The sequence below is a fragment of the Panthera pardus genome, unplaced genomic scaffold (assembly GCF_024362965.1).
Source record: "Panthera pardus isolate Hobbes unplaced genomic scaffold, ASM2436296v1 HiC_scaffold_20, whole genome shotgun sequence".
NCBI lineage: Eukaryota > Metazoa > Chordata > Mammalia > Carnivora > Felidae > Panthera > Panthera pardus.
The window spans coordinates 66227106-66249537 of record NW_026526766.1 but is presented as its reverse complement, the minus strand read 5'-3'; the positions used below and the strand labels follow the sequence as shown (position 1 = coordinate 66249537).

The window sequence follows — 22432 nt, the reverse complement described above, 5'->3', positions numbered from 1 at the left end:
AAACGCACTGAAATGTCTGACCCAACGACAGAGGAAAACCTGAACACCCCTGGGGCATCAAAGAGATTCTGTTACTTGCATACAAACTCTATGGCTTCCAGTGCCAGAGCGGCCACAGCCTTACTTCCACCCTCGCCTCCACTGCTCCAGTCTACCTGCCTCCCAATGCATTATGGGTTGCACTTCATTTCCGTGGACCGGAAGCCTCTGGGAGGCCGTGAGCAATTGGGTCTGAATGGCTTTAAGAAATTTTTTTTGATGTTTATTTATTTTTGAGAGAGAAAGAGTGCGAGCGGGAGAAGGGCAGGGAGAGAGGGAGGTGCAGAGATAGAGAGAAAGAGACAGAATCTGGGGCAGGCTCCAAGCATAAAGCCTGACGTGAGGCTCGAACCCACAAGCTGTGGGTTCATGACCTGAGCCAAAGTCGTCCGCTTAACCCACCGAGCCACCCAGGCGCCCCCTACTCTTCTTTCTTATAGACCTAAAGGATTAAAATGCCCAATTTAAACAGGTCTTTTCAGTCTTGCTGTGGTATTTCCCCCGCGAAGCCCTTAACAACAGGCAGGAGGTAGCAAAGGGGCCCGTGGACTGTGATAAGTGGCAGAGCGTGGACCTTCTGGCTCCATGTGAAGTTGGTCAGCCACAGATTGAACAGCTTCTTTGGCTGTTGACCATATTTGCAGGGTCTCCTAGAAGTGTGAGTAGAAGCGGAGAGAGGACGCCATGCCCCCAAACGCTTGTGGGATTAGGCTTGTTCGGAGTGGTCAGGCCACGATCAGGTGACCAGGTGGTGGAGGGCAGCCTTCTCTGTTCTCGGAGCCTGGCTCAGTAAGTATGTTAAATTTTCTTTGTCACTAGGTGGCAGAATATAATTAAGATGTCAGAATTTTTTCCATAACATCGGAAGGTGTTTCTAGTTCCTTCCTAATGACCTCTTTCATTGCTTTGCAGTATTTGCTAATGCCACTTAGGGTTGAAGCAATGAAATAAAAATTCCTCCTGCAAACACTTCCTATATTATCTAGGAGTTCACTTTTTTTTTTCATTTAAGTAGCTTACCTCTTAGGGTGAAGCATCCTTAACATAAATCACATTCTCTTCCTAAGAGCTACTGTTTGGACAATCCAAACTTCTTACTTTTACATATAATTTTATTATTCTTTTGAAGCAAATCCCAGATACTGTTTCACTTCAGTTATACCTACTCCAGTGTGTATGTGTAAAATAAGGATGATTGAATCTGTGCGGTTTTGATGATTAACGCAATCAAATAATGAATTATATCCCTGTGGATCATAGTATAAGGATATGCACAGTTATCTACAGAATCCCAGGAAAGAGTCAGGAAGGAGTTGGGTGAGGTCTGATGGAGTGGGCCAGTTCCCCTGCTTATGGAATCTGTGATTTATTCTGCTGGGGAAAATACATCTGTGACCCAATGTGGATCACCTTTCCACCTTCAGATGGGTGTATACAGAGTTTAAATGAACAGAAAGCAACAGATCAAATGTGTGGTCAGCATATACAAATAGAAAATCTCTTCAATACCAATCTTTCATGTGCTCTCTGCCCCATTTTCAGTCATGAGAAGTGAGGGGAGTCTTCAGCTGAATTGCCTGTGGCTGGGAGCCCTTGCTTCTAGGGTTTCAGTCTTGCTTCTGGGATCACAAGACTGGAGTCTCTGTCTTGTGCTGTATTTCCTGCCCTTGCACGGCCAGTCTCAGCTCTTAACGTCTTCTTCAGCCTGGGGGTTCTTTCTCATTTCTCCCTGATTAGCTGGCCCACAGTGCCCTTTTTACCCCTTTGCCTTAGCAGGATTGAGTATACCTTTTCTGCAAGGGTTGCTATGTTTTCTTCTCTCCTCACTTCCTCTTCAGATTCTTATTGTTGAAGGCCTCGGTTGATTCTCCTTTCCACAGTGCTAATACCACAAACTTGGCTGGTCTGCCCCACTTCCCTTTTCCCAGTTCCACTTCCCCATGGACAGGATGTTCACCACATGTCAGGGATTACACTAGGTGCTGGGGACACAAGAATGGAAGAACCAGAGCCCTGCCTTTGAAGAGCTCACTGCGTGACAGGGGGTGAGGTGAGCAGGGGAGGGGAGCATAAATGAGGGCAGTGCAACATACGTGCCAGAAAAATTGTAGGCACAGGTAGTGTGAGAACAGAGAAGAGGGATGGGCTTCTCTACTTGGGAGGGGGATCAGAAAAGACTTGCCCAGAGTGTGAGCATTTTCTTTCTGTTTTTATATTTAATTTAATTAATTTTATTTTTATTTATCAGGTTCCAAAATGATATAGTTCAAATATATATGTATTATTATAAAATAAATTTACAGATATATCATCCCTAATCCCTCTTCTGCCCATCCCCATGCTGTCCAAAGGTAACTATTGTTATTAGTTTCTTATGTATCCTTTCAGAATTTCTGTATGCATATGCAAGCAAATATAAGTAAGGTTTTTTTCTTTCTCCTTTTTATCCCAAAGGTTGCATAGTATACTTACTGACCTGTACTTTGCCTTTTTAACTTACTATTATCATTTAGTGGTTAAAAGATGGACTCTGGAATCAGAATACCTGCATTCAAACTCCCCCAGGTATATAATTTACTAGCTGTGTGAACTTGGCAAGTTATGTAACTTCTCATTGCATTAGTTTCTACACTAAATCTGAGGTTTTCAAAATGTTGAGACTTTATCATACACTAAACTTTATCATGAACTTTATGCATGTACATATGCAACTTTATCATTTACTCAAATCTTTTATGTACATTCTATTCTGTTCTATTGCTCTGTCTATTCATGTACCAATACTACACTGTTTTAATTTTTGAGCTTTAACATTATGTTTACTATTACGTAGGCTTAGTCCCCAGATGGAAACTTGAAGGGTGATTGGAATTCTCCAGGAAGAGATAATGGCACCAGTGACGACTAATATTAGTACCAACTGTTTCCACCACCACCACCATTTTATGTCTACTGTGTGTGAGATGCTGTAAGTCACTTGTTTACTTGTTTACTCTGCTTCTATGTTTGTTTTCTCTTTGCTTTGAAAATTTTGCCTCTTTATTTTAAATATACCTACTTCGTTGTAGGTAACATTTTAAGCCACTTTAAATCCTTTTGGAAGTAAGGAGAGGCATAAATAGAAAAAGGACCAAGAACTGTATTAAGTACTTTGCATAATAAATCTTTAATCCTTATAAAAAAATCCTACAAGTTAGATTATTATTCTCCTCTTTTTATAATTGAAGACACAGACGCCTGGAGAAGTCAAGTAATTTTCTTAAGGTTATATAGCAAATAAATGTAGATTCAGAATTCAAACCACAGTCTTTGGACATTATGGTCTTTGTGGTTCCTGGTGCTTCTCTAAAGCATACTGGATGAGGTTCTTTGTTAGGGTTCTTATAAGGATAGTAGAAAGAAGAGCTGAGAAAGAAGCCGAATCCATAATAGGCAACAATTATGTACATTTTTTCTTAATGGCTAATATACACATATAGTAACTGTGGACCTTGTAAAATCATCACTACCATGTGATTTTGGTGTCTACTCATTACTCACTAATTCACCAAACATATCCAGAGTCTACCACATCAGGCACTTTACTAGGTGCTGAGGATATGATGACACATGGGATCTGGTCCCTGGCCCTTAACTCCTCCTGTGGGAGTTAACTAGCGGGTCTTCCGGGTCTCAACCCCCTTCATCCATTGCACCCTGAGAAATATTGAGTCTGTTTCTTCATCTGATACTAGTTTATGCCCAACTTTTTGTTTCAAAGCTGATAATGCTGTTATGATTAACTAGTAGCTTCTTGGAGTGTTTTTTGTTTTTGTTTTTGGTTTTTTTTGGAGTGTTGTTTTAAAGATTGTGAAGCTATATCTGGAATCAGTGGCAAAGAGTGCAGTGACTTAATTAGTCATGCCTGCCATGGGACAGGAGGGAGAAATGAAGGCAAAGAAGCCATGTGCTTGTCACACATGAACTAGTTGTCCAGAGTGATCAGTTTCTTTCTGCAGTTGTTATAAATGACATCTGTTGTATTTTATTGCTTGAATTCACCATTTCTTAAATTGCTATGTAAGTTATTCTCCTCTTGGGAACTCCTGGAGAAAGAAAGCCATTGAACTTGGTTGAGATACAGTTTCTCAAATATATATACATATATATATATACACGTATATATATACATATATACATACACGTATATATATGTATATATATACGTGTATATATATATATGTATACATAAACGTTTATTTACTTTTGAGAGAGAGAGAGACAGAGCACAGGCGGAGGAGGGGCAGAGAGAGAGGGAGACATAGAAACTGAAACAGGCTCCAGGCTCTGAGCTGTTAGCACAGAGCCCGACATGGGGCTCGAAGTCACGAATGGTGAGATCATGACCTGAGCCTAAGTCAGATGCTTAACCGACTGAGACACCCGGGCACCTCTCAAACATATTTTTTATACAAGGAATCTTGTCCCTTCACTGCTAATTGCACAATCCATATCAATGCTGGATGTATCAGTTTGCCCCAGTTCTGGAAATATGTCTATCATCACTGCCAGTGGATGCCTTTGATTTCCTAGTATTGTAGTGACTTTTGTTGGGAAGGAAAACTCCCGGTCTGAATGCTACTCTGTTGTATGGAAGCCCTTTATTCAATAATTTCTTTCTCTGTCTTCCCATCTAAAATGCCTTTTGTGGCCACAGCTGGAGTTAAAAATAGTTACAGATGGGGCACCTGGGTGGCTCAGTCAGTTGAGTGTTCGACTTTGGCTCAGGTCATGATCTCACAGTTCATGAGTTCAAGCCCTGCATTGGGCTCTGTGCTGACAGCTCAGAGCCTGGAGCCTGCTTCAGATTCTGTGTCTCCCTCTCTCTCTGTCTCTCCCCACTTGCACTCCTTCTCTCTCTCTCAAAAAATAAATAAACATGAAAAAAAATGGTTACAGTTTGCCTATCTGGAGTTTTACTGTTTAACTTTTTCAAGACCACACACAAATGAATTCTTGCATCTCTGGGATGTGTTAGAAGATAATTCTGTTCATTCTGTTTGTTTGCTGAAAGTGATGCTAATTAATGAAAACTTTCTCTAAGAAGTTAATCCTCAAATGGCTGTTGCCTTATGGGAAATGCATTTGAATGGCTGAGTAGGTTTTTCTCTGCCCACTCATGGTTACCTCTCTGGCCGTGGAGGGTAAGGAGGTGGTGGCAGTTGTGTTACAGCATGGGGTAGTCACGTAAAGAATATTGCATTTGGAGTCATTAACTCTGGGTGCAAGTCCTTGTGCCATTGCTTGGTTACTATGTAAACTTGAGCCATTCACTTAAACTCTGAACATCAGTGGACCCAACTCTAAAATGACGATTATAATAATAATTCTGATCTCCCTAATTTAGGGAGAACTAAATGGGATGATACATGGCAAACATCTATGCAGAAGTAAGGTTTTATTATTGGATGCCTGGGTTTACATTATTTCCCTGTTGGTTTTCCTATTGCTCTTATCTTAACCAGATGTGAAATATCTTTCTTGTAGCTTTTCCTGATGTGCTTTTCATGAAAAGCTAGCAGGCCCAATACCTGATACTAAAACCACCTTGGTTTTCGTGATAGACTTTCTCTTTCTTTTTCTTTCACCACTCCTCTTGTTCATCATTGTCAGTAGATTTTAAGCACAATGTGACCCTAATCCATAAATCACACCTCAGTGTTAATGTCTTTTCACAAGTCTGTGAAGAGAAGGAAAAAAGAGATGTGCTGTTCTACAAAACTTTGAGAAAATTTTTGGTTGATTAAATGCTTTAGGTAGTTGAGGCTCTGGGAAAAATGAGAGTTTAAGAGCAAAATGGTAGTGTTGGAAAAGAAGTACTTGTTTGACAAAATGTTAAGGGTCTGCTCTGTGCCTTAACTTAGGTGAAGATGTGAGGAGTTACAAGATGGCATCCCATTGCAGACTGCACAGTTTTCTGCTGTCTCACTGACTTTTTTTCTTCTCCCAACTTCTTTTTCCTTTTAGGAACAATTGTCATATCCCTTCCCTAGAGGCCTGCAGGGTGTTTATACTCAGACCCCTTCAAAGAAGGACTTGTTGCCCAATTCCAGGGAGTGGGTCAACAAAAAGCCTCCCCAGCTTTAGCAGCAGGAAATCACACCCTTCCCAGGTGACCCAAAGCCAGTGACTGAGTGAGGTAGAGGTCTAAAGTGGGGGCCATTTCAGCATCCTGTGCTGGGCACTACTGCTCTGGATCTCCTAGCCTAATTAATAGAGACTTTGCTGGGGCTCCATCACAGGTCAGGTTCTTCCTCTGCCCAAATTCTGCTTCCTCTTCCTTCCTTTCATAGGTATTGATCCCTATAAATATCTGAAAAACATGATTTTTGTAAAAAACTTCACTGAGATATATTTTTCATACCAAAAAATTCACTTTTAAAACAGTTTTTATTTAAATCCCAGTTAGTTATTAGTTTCAGGTGTTCAGTAAAGTAATTCAGCACTTTCATGAGTCACCCGGTGCTCATCACAGGAAGTCTACTCTTTAATCTCCATCATCTATTTAACCTACCCACCCACCTTTTTGTTTTATTTATTTATTTTTAAAGATTATTCTTTTTAAAAAGTTTTTATTGTATTTTTTATTTTCATTTTGAGAAAGAGATCGAAAGCAAGTGGGGGAGGGAAAGAGAGAATGGGAGATAGAATCCCAAGCAGGCTCTGTGCTGTCAGGGCAGAGCCCAACAGGGGGCTCAATCTCATGAACGGTAAGATCATGACCTGAACCAAAATCAAAAGCCAGACATTTAACCATCCAAGCACCCTCCACTCACCTTTTTAAAGACTACAAGTCAGTGGTTTTTAGTATTCAGAGAGTTGTGCAGTCATCAACACTATCTAATTCCAGAATATTTTCATGACCCCTCAAAAGAAACTTCTGTCTGTTAGCAGTCACTTCCCATTACCCCCTCCCCCAACCTCTGGCAATCATTAATATACTTTCTGTCTCTATAGATTTGCCTGTCTGGATGCTTCATATAAATACAATCATATGATATGTGGCCTTTTGTGACTGCCTTCTTTTTCACTTAGCATAATTGCTTCAAGGTTTATCCACATGCTGTAACATATGTCAGCACTTCATTCCTTTCTATGGGTGACTAATATTCCAGAATATAGTCTATAGATATACTACACTTTGTTTATCCATTCACCAGTTGGTGTACATTTGGGTTGTCCTAAGAAACATCTTATACCCCAAACTCCCATCTCAGCATCTACTTCTGGAAAGCCTAACCTGCAAACTACCCACACTTGGGACCCTAGGACCTCAACTTCTGCACCAATGGGTGTTATCAAAAGAGTCTTTGAGTCGAGAAAGTCTTCTGCCCAAAGAGAAATTTTAGTACCAGATGCCAACGTAATAAAAAGATTTCCATAATAAGTTCTGTAGGCCACCCTGTTGGCTACTTAGTCTTAGAGTAGGCTTCTTTTGGGAGGAGATTTAATGTAGTTGAAATCTGGTGAAAAAGAAGAGCTGGGTGAGAGGTAGGGCCAAAGGGACTGGTAGGGGCCATGCTGTGAATGGCATTTATGCCATGACGAGATATTTGGATACTTCCTGTAGCAGTGGAGACTCATGTAGAGTAGGTGAAGTGTGATCAGGTGTGCCCTCACTTCATATGTAGATTGCAAATGGTTGGCGGCTCTTCCGTCTCAGCAAATATTGTGAGTTGGCCAGAGTCTGAGTAGGGGAAGTTGTTGGAGATAAAGAAATGACATGTAGATTGAAGAAGGAGTCAGAATGAATATCAGGGGTGCGGAACATGCAAATGAGACTCCAGGGAAGGTGGAAAGGAATCATGGAGAGAGAAGCTATATGGCATATTGGAAAGAATATGGCGTTGGAGTCTGATACACCTGGGTTTTGATTTCTTTCATCCTGTAGCAGCTCTGTGACTTGAAACAGATTACCTCACTTTTCTTCATTTTTATTTAAGTTTATTTATTTTGAGAGAGAGATAAAGAAAGGGAGCATGAACGGGGAGGGGCAGAGAGAGAGACAGAGTCCCTAGCAGACTCCACGCTGTCAGCTCAGAGCCCAATGCAGGGCTCAAACTCATGAACCATGAGGTCATGACCTGAGCCAAAATCAAGAGTCGGACACTTAACTGACTGAGATACCCAGGCACCCCACTTTTCTTCATTTTTAAAAGGAGGCTAATTGTCCCTACTTTTAGCATTTTGTTGTGAATTCAAAATGACAGAGCTTGTATAATACCACCAATTCCTCTTAGTTCACTTCCCCTGTCCCTATAACCAGGGCAGGCTTGAGAAACAGGACCCAGGGTATAGGTCCAGAGTGGGGTCATCAGGCAAGCAAGGGAAAAGGGCAGGGATGGTAAGGGCTTCTGGGGACCAAGGAGCAGGATGGGGAAAAGAGGAGGGCCAGAACCCAGGGAATCACAGGGCTGGGCCACGGTGGGAGGGAGCACATATGCATGGATAACATTTATCTGGATCTCTGTCCCTTTTGAAGTTTCAAAACAACCTCTCTCTGACCCACCAACTCAGGCCTCTCTGCAACCTCAGGTGATGGCTGCTGGGGTCCATTTGGATTGTGGAGCCTGGCAAACCTCACAATTTTAGACTTGTTATAGCTGGATGAAGTGAGTTTGTACCAGCTACCTCCTTCCATTCTTCCTTTCCTTATATTATTTTCAACTCCCTTTCACTGATACATGTGTCGATTTTTTAAAAAAGTTATATCGCATGTGCTAATTTTCAGTTCCACGTGATGTATTGTTGAGATCCATGACCTCTGAGGCTCCTTGTCGTTCTGTGATGCTGGGACTGAAAGTCAAGGCAAGTTCAGCACCTGCTTTCTCAGAGGTTAATCCCTTCCATCTTGGAGCCTGCTGCTTTTCAGCTGTGTGGAGATGCTGCCAGCCTCCCAAAACACTGAAACGGTGCAGAAAACCACATTTGACCCCTTGAGAAATCAATCAACTTCTGTCTGGAGACACTGCCAGGCTCCAGAGACATGAAAATGGTGCAGAACCTGTTTGCTTGACCTGTTGGAACCACTCATTGGCATGTTCACATTCGAGAGTGAAGAAATAATTGAGGTATGTAAAAAGGAACCCGAGGCCACATAAAATCCTGAGGGAGTTTCTTTTTTTGATGTTTAATTAGAATTGGTGGGTGTTTGGTTGTCGTTGTCTTGTGTCATTTACTTAGTAAACATTTGCTAAGTGCCTCCTAATACTCTGAAATTTATGAAATTATAACTTTTTGTGCATGAAAGATGATAAAATGCCAGTGATTTAACATGATCTGAGCTAACATATGCCAGGAGCCATGCTAGCAGCTGGAGATGCAAAAGGATGAAACACAGATTCTGGCCTGAAAGGGCTTACAGAGACCAGGGAGGAGGATACAAATAGTTGGAACACAAGTGATACGGGTTCTGTTACAGATGTGTACAAAGAGTGGTATGTGGTACACCCCCACGAGGGAGGGACTAGAAGATAAGGCTTCCTAGGGAAGCCTCCTGGATGTTAGTATGTGGAGTAGGAGTTTTTTGGTGCAGTTCTCAAAACTGACCAGCTGTGCTAGGGACACGGTATGGTAGCTTTATACTATGCCAATTTAGCTTCAGGTCTAATTGCTGTAATAAATCCTTTATTCTATATCTCTCATCATGGCTCTGCTTCTCTGCCCTATAATGCACACAATCTCAGTTCACCCTATGATTAACATTCCATATTTGAGGACCATATTAAGTAGCAAAGAATAATATATTTTCAAATGCCAACATCTATGAAGATGGTCCCTTGGGCTGACTTGGAGGCTGGCTGCTACCCGAGCTCTGCACTCAGCAAGTCATGTCTCCAGCTCCCGCATTAGGACAGAGGCACTGTTTAATTCAAGGCAGATCTTTGTAGGGAGCCTCTGGTAGAATCTAGGCACTGTTCTGAGCTTTGCATGCATTAATTTACTGAATCCTTACAACCTGTGAGGTTGGTACAAGGGTTATCTGTATTGTATGGTTTGGGAAACTGGGGCACAAAGTGGTTAAGTGACCAGTACTGTAGGTATAGTATTTCTCAGAATGCAAGATATTGCTCAAGACTTGTCATTTTTCTTTCTTTCTTTTTTTAAGTTTATTTGTTTATTTTGAGAGAGACAAAGAGTGAGTGCAGGTGGGGAAGGGGCAGAGAGGGGGGCGGGGACAGAGGATCCAAAGCTGGCTCTGTGCTGACAACAGACAGCCCGATGCAGGGCTCAAACTCACGAACTGCAAGATCATAACCTGAGCCGAAGTCAGACGCTTAACCGATTGGGCCACCTAGGTGTCCCCTCATTTTTCTTGTTTTGCCAACTTTTCATTTCAGAATAGAGATCCTTGATCTGCATGCCTTTAACTGCTGGCTATCTCTTCTGCCTTCCCCATCAGAGATTGTGTTCCTTAAGTCAGAGATACAGGGCTCTGAGCCTTTCAAGGTCCTTAGAGAGAAGAGCTTGGACCTGAACGCAGCCCTGGTGGAGGACCTTCCTGGGCCTGCTGCTCTGCTCTCAGCTAGCACTGTGGGAATCCAGCTGCTGCCAGCCTAGGCCAGGGCGAGGGAGGAGCTCTAGCTTTGAGAGAATAAAACCGCGTTTAGTAGCTGCCTGAGCCTTGAAAGGAGAGAGAGCAAGGAAGATATGGGGCTAATACTTTCATCTGATGTTCAAGAGCTTCCACAGTCTTTCCCCAACCTGCCTGCACAGGTTACTTCCCATCCCTCATACCCAGAAACAACAAATGACTCCTGCTGAATGAACACATTGCTGTTTTCTGTGTCTTTTTGCCGTTATTTTCTGGTGCTGTCTGCTCCCTTCCTCTGCCAGCTCATTCCTGTTGCCTTCAAGGCCCAGCTAAAAGTCACTCTCTTGAAATATCTTCCTCTAGGTCAGCACACCTCAGACTTACAGGTGCATGGAGCCCTTGTGCAAAGTCTGGAGGCTTTGCTAAAGTGCAGATTTTAATTCAGTAGGTCTAAGGTAGGGCTTAGACTCTGCATTTCTAACAAGGTCCTGGAGGATACAGATGCTGTTGATCTGTGGACCTTGCCTTGAGTAGCAAGACTCTAGATCTCATTTTTCCTTTAGTCCTTTTTGGAAACTTAAGCCTGCAGAAGCTATTTCAAGGGAAACAAGATGTTTTGTACTGACTCAAGCTAATTTGGCCTTCAGCAATTGGTAAATTCTTTGGTTAGATATGTGTGGTGACCAATGTCCTAGTTTGCCTGGCATGGTGGGTTTTCCTGGACATGGGATTGATTTTTAGTGCTGACACTGAGAAAGTCCTGGGCAAACCAGGATGAGGTGGTCTCCCTACCTCTGGTGGTTATGGCTGGATGGGGTCTGTACCCCTCCTTTTTAATAACTTCCACATCAGATGAGGTCTTAGATAAAATTTTGCCAAAGCTATGAATGTTTATTAGCCAACAGGTACAAGAACTGTCCTATACCTGGTTCTTAAGACTTTGGGGAAGGCCCATTCTCTACCTTATGCACTGCAAGTGCCTAAGCACTTAGCATGATAGGGTCTCTCTAAAGTCGACAGAAGGGTGGTACAGTGACAGAGCCAGTTAGCCTTGCAGTTGGTTCCAGTGAAAGCCTCTGTGAGAGACACAGGACCAAAGGAACACTAGACCTCAGGCACTGCACCAAAAATATTAGACTGCTTGTTGAATTTGTATACTTCATTCAAGCAGAGCAATGGGCTTGGTTCTGCAGCCAGTGAGGACCCCTGGAGGGTTTCAGAGCAGAGGGCCCACGCTCAGGGGTGTTTGATTCAGCCAGGGAATCAGCTCTGTGTCTTTCTGAGACTTAATTAGATTCAGGTTTTATTGATCTTTGTGATAGTTTGCCTGGAAGGTGGATGGAAGGTCACCTCAAGAAGTGACCACCACTCAAATATGTATTTTTCCACATTCCTTGAGCTTCCCCTTGTTTTTTTCAACACACCAGAAAGAAAGAGAAGCACGGAATTGGTTGCTTTGGGCTCTGGGGAGCACACAATAACAACAAGACCCATGCTTGTGTTCAGAAAAGCCGAATCCTGTGGGGCCCTGGGACTGCATTAGAACAGCTGAAGGTTGTTTTTTTTTTCCTAAGGAGGAAGGAGGATTCCTTTCTCATTGAGCCTCGGTCTCTTAAAAAGTATATTATTTTTTTTGAACTATTTGTTTTTCTGGAAGAAAAGAAAGAAAGAAAGTAAAGAAGTGAAACTTTCCTTGCCTCTAGGCCTTTCGGAAGAACTAGCTTGGAGAGTGGAGGTTGTGCTGCAGAGATGGAAGTTTTTCGTAGCAAGTGTTAGCATTAGTGAAGCGCTCATCCTCCCTGTGGATTTGTATGCCAACCTCTGACACCCATTCAGCAAAACAACTTCACCTTTCGCCTACTTTCTTTGTTTTCCAGCTGTTTGGTTCACGCTTTGTGTACATATGTGAGCAACTCTTGATTATTTTGTTTGCTTATATCATTTTTTCTTCAACAAAGAGGATAGAGGTCCTCGGTGAAGCTGTGGAAGTTAGGAGACCAGGAGACTAGGGCGGTGTGTGTGTGTGTCACTGTTGGAAGGGACTCCAAAGGGATCTAGAGATTTGTGGCTCAGAGTTGGATGGCGGCCCTCATTTCACAGAAAGAAACTGAAGAAGCTGAGACTTGGAGAGGAGAAATGGTTTGCTTGAGGCTGGCAAATGAATGATGAGATCTGAAAGTTTTTTTTAATGCTCTCAATTGAAATTCATGGAGTCTCAGGATTGAAAAGGACCTTGACAATTTTGTGTCAAACTTCAAGCAGATGCTCGAATTCTGGTCTCTATGTCCTTGTGAAATGGCCCTATGGCTACTGTTTGCCTCATCAGGTAATGGGGCGATCACCACTGTCCCAGAAAGTGGGGCTTCGTTTGATGATTCCCTTGGGTGTAGGATATTTTGACCAGGACTGTGTTTTAAACTCTTTCTGAATACATTCATTTCAGTTAGAATTATACCACTGTTGATGAATTTTCACTGGGGAGGCATTTCCTGGAACAAACTTGATTTAGTTGTAATCAATTCATTGTAGGACACCTAAGAACCTTTAATTTCCACAAAGGATGAAGCCTCTCCTAGACATAAGTCCTTAATTTGGACAGAATATCTTGTAGCTCTAACTGTTTCATGGGACAAATTTAGGAAAATGCTAATCTGAGCTATGGAACAAATTGTAAAAAGATACATGTAAGTTTAATTTTTTTGAGTCAAATAATACTTTAAATGTGATACAGGAATTTACCACTGAGAAGCAATCAATGGAAAATATATTGGTAAGTGAGAAGAGCCATATTTATATAAGATAAATTAATTTTTTATTAGTATATATATTATAAATCATTCTGGGAAGATGCATATAAGTATCTCAACAATGCTTACTTTGTGTGTGAAGTTTTGGGAGAACTTTGTTTTGCCTGTGTGTATTTTCTAAATTTCTATATTGAACAGCACTCCAACAATAAAAACTCTCAAAATAACCAATGATGAATCCTTAGGAAAATGAAGAATGCTTTTGGTAGAGAGAATATCTCCTCTTTTATCTTTTTTAAGCTAGAGAGATTCTCTTTCTCTCATCCTCTGTGAGAAATACATAGTTAAAATATTTTCCTCCTTTCTCTGATCAAAATTCTACCATGATATCTGCCTATATATCAAGTTTAATCTCCTCTGCCTTATTGGTAAGACCCTGTGTAACCTGACCCCATTGTATCTCTTAGATTTATCTAATACTGGTCCCATTCTGATAACACTTTAGTCAAGCCCATTTCTTGTCTCCAGACCTCTTGTTCCCAAACTTTTTCTGTTCCAGTGTCTTTATTTATTTATTTTCTAGCTTGGAATGTCCTTTCTATCTCTCCAAATTCCAGACCACTTGCTTTATAACACCCACAACTGATTTTCCCCTTTTCTGACTTCCCATGGCAATTCTAGTCTATACCATACCATTTAACACTCACATTGTGCCACCTAAGCTCAGCCTCTGATGCTGAGTGGGAGGTAACTTAGCTTGCTGGCTTGAGGGTTTGAATACTTGGAAGACATGCTAAATGGCCTGTAATGATGAAGTGAGTTGGAATACCAGAGAAATATCAGTTGGAATGGCTGAGCAAATGAACAGTTAGAGAGATGTTAGGGCAAACAGGGCACATGAGGCGTGAATAAGACTAGAGAGGGTGGTAGCCTTTTGCTCCTCTCATGTTGGACTTGCTGTGGTCTGTCTGGGCTAGGGACTGACTGTCACTGCACACTGATACCCTCTTTAAGAGAGCACAGCAGGGAGTTCCTTGGGGGCATTGTGGAGAACTCTACTTTTTCCATGCCTCCACATAGTCATTGCCACCAGAAGTCCAGGTTGATTCAGACACTGTTTGTAACCAACTAGAAGAAACTCAAGCTAGAAGTAGCTTAGGTAAAAACAAATTTACTTGCTTAGGGTATCCAGTAACCAACCTAGTAACCAAGATGTAGAAAGTATGGCTCTAACTTGGTCTTAGGAACCGGGTGCCTAGACTTGGATGCTACCAAGAATCTTTTTTATCTCCCTAACCTCTGTTTCTCTCTGCATTTTGATCTTCTCTCCTGCAGACAGCATTCCTCCACATGGTTGTAAATGAAGCTATTAAGGGCTCCTAAATTTTACATCTTTCAGCTTCCCCTATCAGAGACTAATTCTCTTATTCTAGTTGGGAGAACCCCAAGGATGGGCTCTAATTGACCTGCTTTGGGTTAAGTGCTCACCCTTGACTAGTCAAATGTGTAGGGGAAGACAAGGCCATATAGGAAGATGCCATGTAGATAAGGGTTGGGTGAATAGTTCCCAAAAAGAGAGAGTTCTGGCAAACAATCCCACAGATGTCCAACATAATAGCATGGCAGCAACTGTGTGCATGGTAATGCTCAGTACAGGCATGTTGGTCCGTATACTGGAAATCAGGAAGGAAGAACTGTGGTTTAGCACACCACCCTTTCTATTGTTAGAACAAAGTCAACAAGTATTTATTGAGAGTTGCTCTCTGGGGATTTTTTTAAATAAATCTTTTTGGTAACGTTTATTTATTTTAGAGAGAGCATGCGTGCGCGCGCAGCGCGCGCGCTGCGCGCGAGAGAGAGAGAGAGAGAGAGAGAGAGAGAGAGAAAGTGAGCATGTGTCGGGGAGAGGGGGAGAGGAAGGGAGATACAGAATCTGAAGCAGGCTCCAGGCTCTGAGCTGTCAGCACAGAGCCTGATGGCGGGGCTCAAACTTATGAGCCGCTAGATCATGACCTGAACTGAAGTTGGACGCTTAATTGACTGAGCCACCCAGGCACCCTTATGGGGATTTGATAATTGTTGGACTAGTCTGCAACTCTGTACACTGTCATTTTTTTTCTGCTGTGTTAACCCTAGGACCTGTGGCTGCATTCAGATACCCAACACCCTGACATTTCTTTGCCCTGTAAAGAACTCCTAATGACCAGCACTGTTATCTTGGTGTTGATGACTGCTGAGTCACTTCATTTCCCAGAGGAGAATGGTGAAGTCACCAGCACTGCCAGGTTATCAGCAGCCATAAGCTCTGGATGGAGTGTTTCTGGGGAGAAATGTGAGTGAACAAAGGAGCCCAACACTTCTTTTTAGAGGAGGGCCATTAGCTCATCCTGGGTAGGTCAGCTGGATGGCGGGAGGGAATAGGAGGAACATTAGTATAAAATACTTAACTGTAGAAAGTCTCCCCTGGCACTAGGGCACCAGAACAGCTATGTTCCTGGTTCATAACGCTGGTGGAGAGTCTGCTGTTAGAAAATTAGATGAGGGATAAAGTTGTGAGGTAGGGAAGGGAGTGTGGAATGAAGACCCAGACATGCTTAGGTCCCCTTGTTCCATCCTTCTTGCTCTGTTCTGGCTTCTGCTGCTTGACCTGGGCTCCCCAGTTGCCATGCCCCCCACCTCCCATTTCCAATAGCTGCTGGGCTTTTGATCTACCAATTTATTCAGGATTTATGCCTCTGCTTCTCTCTTCCAGCACATGGATGTTGGTTGAGCTCTCCTGTGGTCCCTTGACCTGTTTTTGGAGCCCTTTATTTTTGTGACCTATTCTGGAGGTGGTTCATCCAGGTGACACTAGGCAGCCTAAGCTCCACATCCCTCCTTGGCCCCTGGCTCTGAGCTTACTGTTGCAGCTCCCAAGTTTGCTGGGTAGAGCTTCTCTCTTTGCTGGGCCCCGATAGTGCTGTGTAGGACTTAATCTAGACTGTATTAGCATTGCCTCTTTACTTGTGACTCCTTTCTGTCTAGCCCAGGTTGGACTCATCTTTGTACCCCCAGCATCTGGCATAGAGCCTGGCACAGGGAAGGCTCACCCATGATTATCAAGGCATTGGGGAAATGTTCACTGTTGCCTTTTCCCTGCTCCTTCTTTGAGTTCAGATGCAGCTTATCACCACACTCTTTCCTATTCTCCTTTTCCACCTGCTTTCCTTCCTTCTCCAACCAGTCTGTCTGAGAGAGTGTGTATATAGTGTGTACGTGGATTCTAGGGGTACCTGAGTGGCTTAGTCAGTTAATCATCTGACTCTTGGTTTTGGGTCAGGTCACAAACTTATGGTTCATGGGTTTGAGCCCTGTATCAGGCTCTGCACCAGCAGTGTAGATCCTGTTTGGGATTCTCTCTCTTTCCTTCTCTCTCTACCCATCCCCTGCTCATGCTGTCTCTGTCTCTCTCAAAATAAATAAACTTTAAAATCAGATTATCTGGTTTTATTTTTTATTTATTTTTATTTTTTATTGTTATAGTTTTTAAGTTTTATTTATTTAGAGAGAGACAGAGACAGCTTGAGCAGGGGAGGGGCAGAGAGAAAGAGAGAGAGAAGAGAGAGAGTCTCAAGCAGGCTCTGCATTGCCAGCACAGAGCCCAAAGTGGGGCTCAAACTCAAGAAACCTGTAAAATCTTGACCTGAGCAGAAACCAAGAGTCGGACCATTAACTGACTAAGCCACCCAGATGCCCCTATCTGATTTTAAATCCTGGTTTTTCTACTTCTTAGCTTTGCAACTGTCTGCAAGTTACTTCACTTTGTGCTTCAGTTTCTTCATCTGTCAAATGGGAGTAATAATAGGAGCAGCCTCATAGGGCTGTTGGGAGGATTAAATGTATTAATGTGAGTAATGTGCTTAGAATAGCAAGCATGTGGCATGCAGTAGGCATTCTAGAAGTGTTAGTTGTTGTTACTGTTCTCTCTGCCTTCACTGTTCACTCCAGTAAGGGTCATTTGACTTTGTTCCCTTTTGTGTTCTTGGGCTAACCCCCAGTTTACCCTCTCCTTGTGCTCAACTTTTATGCCTCACCTTAACCTCTGGCCCACACTGTCAAATATTTGCAAACACACATTTCTTTTTTTTTTTCCCAACGTTTTTTATTTATTTTTGGGACAGAGAGAGACAGAGCATGAATGGGGGAGGGTCAGAGAGAGAGGGAGACAAAGAATCGGAAACAGGCTCCAGGCTCCGAGCCATCAGCCCAGAGCCTGACGCGGGGCTCGAACTCACGGACCGCGAGATCGTGACCTGGCTGAAGTCGGACGCTTAACCGACTGCGCCACCCAGGCGCCCCTGCAAACACACATTTCTAATTGGCTAACTCTGAGCTGTAGCCCAGGAGAGAGCCAGTCTCATTTCTTTTATGTGTCAGCATCACCTCCTCTCCTAGTGGGTCTTTCCTCAGGCCAAGGCCTGGCCCAAACCTCCTTTTAATGGCTGATTGAGGGAGCTAAGGGAGTAAGGCTTACTGCTGCTGCTAGAGTAAACATTGGCAATTTTTTTTGTAAAGGGCCAGGTAGTAAATACCTGGCTTTTGCGTGGCTTTGTGGCCACACATGGTCTCTGACCCTTCTCTATAAATCTCTGATTTGTAGCCTTTGCCAGTTTCTGTGTTGTCAGTCCTTTTACCGTGGCCAATTTCATGCTACAAATGTGAGGCCACTAAACTTGAGGCTGGGAAGAGATATGCACTCAGTTCTCTGTAGCTGTAGCATACCTTTTTTTTTTTTTTTTTTTTTTTTTTCTTTCTTAGAGCAAGGGAAAGGGGCAGAGAGAGAGAGAGAGAGAGAGAGAGAGAGAATCTTAAGCAGGCTCCACACTTAGCACAGGGCTTGATACCATGACTGTGAGATCATGACCTGAGCTAAAATCAAGAGTCCAACGCTTAACCGACTGAGCCTCCCGGGAGCCCCTGTGGTATACCATTAAATCATACCCCCTTCCCTGCTCACTTCTGCAGCCCTAAAGACCACTTATGTCCTTGGAGGAAACTTGAAAGAAACCTTAGCTCCCACAACCCCTGCCTCAAGGTTAGGCTCTTTTCTGTGTTTTGGTATATGGGTATCATTATCTTGCCCTTCCAGACTTCCTAGATTTCAGCTCTTGCCTGCTTTGATCGCCGACCCCTGTGTGCTCCTGTGACTCCCTGACTCCCTGTGTTCTTGAAAAACACAGATGGCCGTATACTTCCTGATCTACCCTGGCTTCCTGGCTGTCAGATCTCTGATGTGCTTCTGAGCACAGGGAAGCATATCCACTCTACCTCCTGCAGGGGCTTCTGATTTCCAGGTTGTGATCTGCTTTGGCTACTCCCTTCCAGTTTCTGCAGCACACTTCTCACGATGCCAGGAGGTTAACTCTCATCCTACTAATTGGGAACTTAGTTCCCAGCTCAGTCCTTCTTTCCCTGTCCTGGCTCCTGTCTGATTAGCACCAACTGTCTGCTAAACCCGTACATGATTTTCACCGCCATTGATTCACACAAAAATGTTTACTTGGTATTTTCTGTGTGCTAGGTCCTGTGTAGGCACAGAGGATACCTTGGTGAACAAACCAGATAAGGATTCTCTGCCCTTGGGGAGTTTATGTTAAAGAGTGAGGAAACACATACTAAACAATAGGCATAATAAATAAATAATATTTTATAAAAGAAGGTGATAAGTATGATGGAAAAAGTGAGCAGGGAAAGACAAGCCGACAGTGCTGATACAAGGCACATGTTTAGAGTGGCCTCTTTGAGAAGGTGACTCTTGAGCAAAGCCTTAAAAAACATTCCATGTGTTCTGTACTTTCATATACATCTACTTATCATCAACACCTGGTCGTATAGGTAGCTAGCTTACTTCAGCCTGAGAACTTCCAGGACTTTCTGTTTCTCCCAGAGGGGCTATTTGTATATAGTAAGAGAGGCAGCAAGTGTTACAATTGTATGCTTGGACTTTGGTGTAGAAAACGGCCTTGAATCTTTGCTCTATGGCCAATTTGAGCAGCTGTAAATGTTTACCTAATTTACTAGACAATGTGTTTCTTGAGGGGCTGGATCTTTCTTGTTCACCCTATTGCCTCCATGCCTAGCGTAGTAGTATCTGACCTCTATTAATGCTTGTTAAATGAATGAGTGCACGTTTAAGTTTTTGGTTTGCTTATTAGCCATAATGCCCTGGGAACATTCCTTCCTGAGCTTTCAGTTCCTTGTATGTAAAATGAGGCTGTGAATCATGATCAATAGAGTAACCGCCTCATAGTGTGAGAGTCAAACTGTAAGAATTTACAATGCAGGTAGAGCACTTAGCAAGGTGCCTAGTACACAGCTAGTGCTTATGCAGTAAGTGTTAGAAGTGGTTACTGTTTGCTGTAGTCAACATACAGAATTAATGTTCTCCTACTTAAGATACACTATTGTGGGAGGATTTCTTTCCTCCTCAATAACTTGGTCCCATCAACCAAGCCTGTGCAGTGCCTGCAGAGTTGTAACCTTTGAGGGAGTATGAGAGGTGTGCATGGGGGTAGATGGTGGGTAGGGTGGGAGCTAGAGGAGCCTAGGGGCAGAAGAGAGAGCCTAGGTAGCAGGACTGAGGGGATCCCTGGAGTACTGTGGCCGGGGCAGAGGCTGTTGTATAAATAGTCTCTCAGCCAGCGCTAGGAAGCAGAGTTGGTGTCCACATAATAACACAGAGCAAGGGGATTAATGGAATGTTAACTGAGATTAAACAGAGTAATTATTAGGGCGTAGGCATCACTAGTGGGGCCTGGAGACAAGGCCTAGACCCTGGCACAGGGTCTTTCTCCAACTTAAAGTGTCTTTTCAGCCCAAATTCCCTGGCTTTCCCAGCATTCCCCAGTGTCTGCTGAACTGACTCTCCTGCCTCTTTGATTTTCTTCAATCTGGTCTCCTGGGTTTGTCTCTCATGAAACAGTCAGTCTGCATGAAGACCCCTGCTGTCTCTATGGGCATGGCCAGGGGCATCATTTGCTAACTCACTAGGAATATAACCATCACTCTGGTTGTTCTCAGTGAGTATAGACAGTCATTCAGTGCTATTCTGCAGAAGGCAGCATCCTGACCAAACAGGCCCAGAGGTAGAAGGCTTCTCTTCCTACTAGGCTCTTGGCTGGAAGCAGATGTTTTATGGAAGTCAGTTGCCATCCAGATAGTCAGCAACATTTGTTTAGGACCCACTGCACGTCTGTCCCTGTGATGAGGGAGACAGCATTTCAATGCAGAAAAGATAATGATCCTCATCAGAATCTATGATTATTTCCTGAGGATTGAGTCTTAGAAGTGGCTTTACTTTTCTAAGGGTTAAGAATACTTTTATGTTTCTTTATACATAATGCCATATTGTCTTCCAAAAAGGATGTACCAATTTATATGCCCATTCATTGCATTTAATAATGTTCATTTTATTATACCTTTGCTACTACTGGGTACTATTAACTGGGTACTTTTAACTATATATAAAGGAGAGGCAAAATGGCATTTCTTTGATTAAAGCTTTGTTTTTTATTAAAAAAGGGGTTCAACATTTTAAAATGTTTATTTACTGTGGAGATAATTCTTGGTATCCTCTCCAGAGTAGGTCTGGAGGAATTTTGACTTTTTTTTTTTGGCTGAATTTTATTCATGGCATTTTTTAAAAAGATTTTTTTTAATGTTTGTTTATTTTTGAGAGAGAGAGAAAGACCATGCACAAGCGGGGGAGGGGCAAAGAGAGAGGAAGACAGAAGATTGAAGTGGGCTCTGTGCTGACAGCAGAGAGCCCGATGCTGGGCTCGAATTTGCGAACTGCGAGATCATGACCTGAGCCAAAGTTGGAAGCTTAACCAACTGAGCCACTCATGTGCGCCTATGGCATTTTTTTTTTTAAGTTTATTTATTTATTTTGAGAGAGAGAGAGAGTGTGCACATGTGCACATGCTCAAGCCAGGGAGGAGCAGAGAGAGGAAGAGAGAATCCCAAGCAGGCTGTATGTGTCAGTGCTTGATCTCACCATGAGATCATGACCTGAGCTGAAATCAAGAGTCAGATGTGTAACCAACTGAGCCACCCAGGTACTCCTATGGCATTTGTTTTTTTAATACACATACAGTAAAATTTACTTTCTTTGTTTCTGTGTACATTTTCTGACTTTGACAAGTACACAGCATTTTGTAAGTAGTAACACAATCAGAATATAAAGTTTTCTCCCAAAATTCCCTCCTGTTGCCTCAAACCCTCCACCAACTCTTAGTCAAATCAACTCTTAGTCCCTGGCAACTACTGATCTATTTTATGGCCCTGTATTTTTGCCTTTTCCAGAATGATGTAACAGTCTCTTTAATAGAGCAATAACATTTAAATTTTAAGTCCAATTTATAAGTATTTTTCTTTTACATATTGTGTTTTGTTTTTCTACTAAGAACTTTTTGCCCAACCCAAAGTTTCCTATATTTTCTTCTAAAATTTTTCAAATTTTACATTTATGTCTATAATCCATTTTGTTAAAATTTGTGCAAGGTGTGAGATGTTGGTCAAGATTCATGTTTTTGTATATTGATATCCAGTTGTTATGGCATCATTTGTTAAAAAGTCTACCCTTTTTCTATTTAATAAATTAATTAATTAATTACTTTAAATGTTTACTTATTTTTGAGAAAGAGAGAAAAAGAGACAGAGTGTGAGCAGGGGAGGGGCAGAGAGAAAGGGAGACACAGAATCCAAAGCAGGCTCCAGGCTCTGAGCTGTCAGCACAGAGCCTGACTTGGGGCTCGAACTCACGAACTACAAGATCATGACCTGAGCGGAAGTTGTACACACTCAACCAACTGAGCCACCCAGGCACCCCTGAAACTGCAATTTTTAAAACAATAGCATTGACAAGTCCAAAGCATGAAATACTTACGTATAAGCTAAAAACTATAAAGTATAGATGAAAGAAAATTTAAGAGTTAAATATATAGTTCTTTTTCTATTTAAATGCATCTCTGTCAGAAATCAGTTGACCATGTTTTTTTTTCTTTCTGACCTCTCTGTTCTGTTCCATTGATCT

At 42.5% G+C, this 22432-nt stretch overlaps 1 long non-coding RNA gene across 1 annotated transcript in view; it reads left to right on the top strand.

Moving 5' to 3' along the window:
- The first annotated feature begins 2880 nt into the window (after positions 1–2880).
- LOC109270208 (uncharacterized) overlaps positions 2881–22432 on the top strand; it is a 114343-nt gene continuing 94791 nt past the window's right edge. Inside the window, exons 1-2 of the long non-coding RNA XR_008424293.1 lie at positions 2881–3007; positions 8810–9149. This is a non-coding gene — a long non-coding RNA (uncharacterized LOC109270208). The remainder of the gene's footprint in view (positions 3008–8809; positions 9150–22432) is intronic.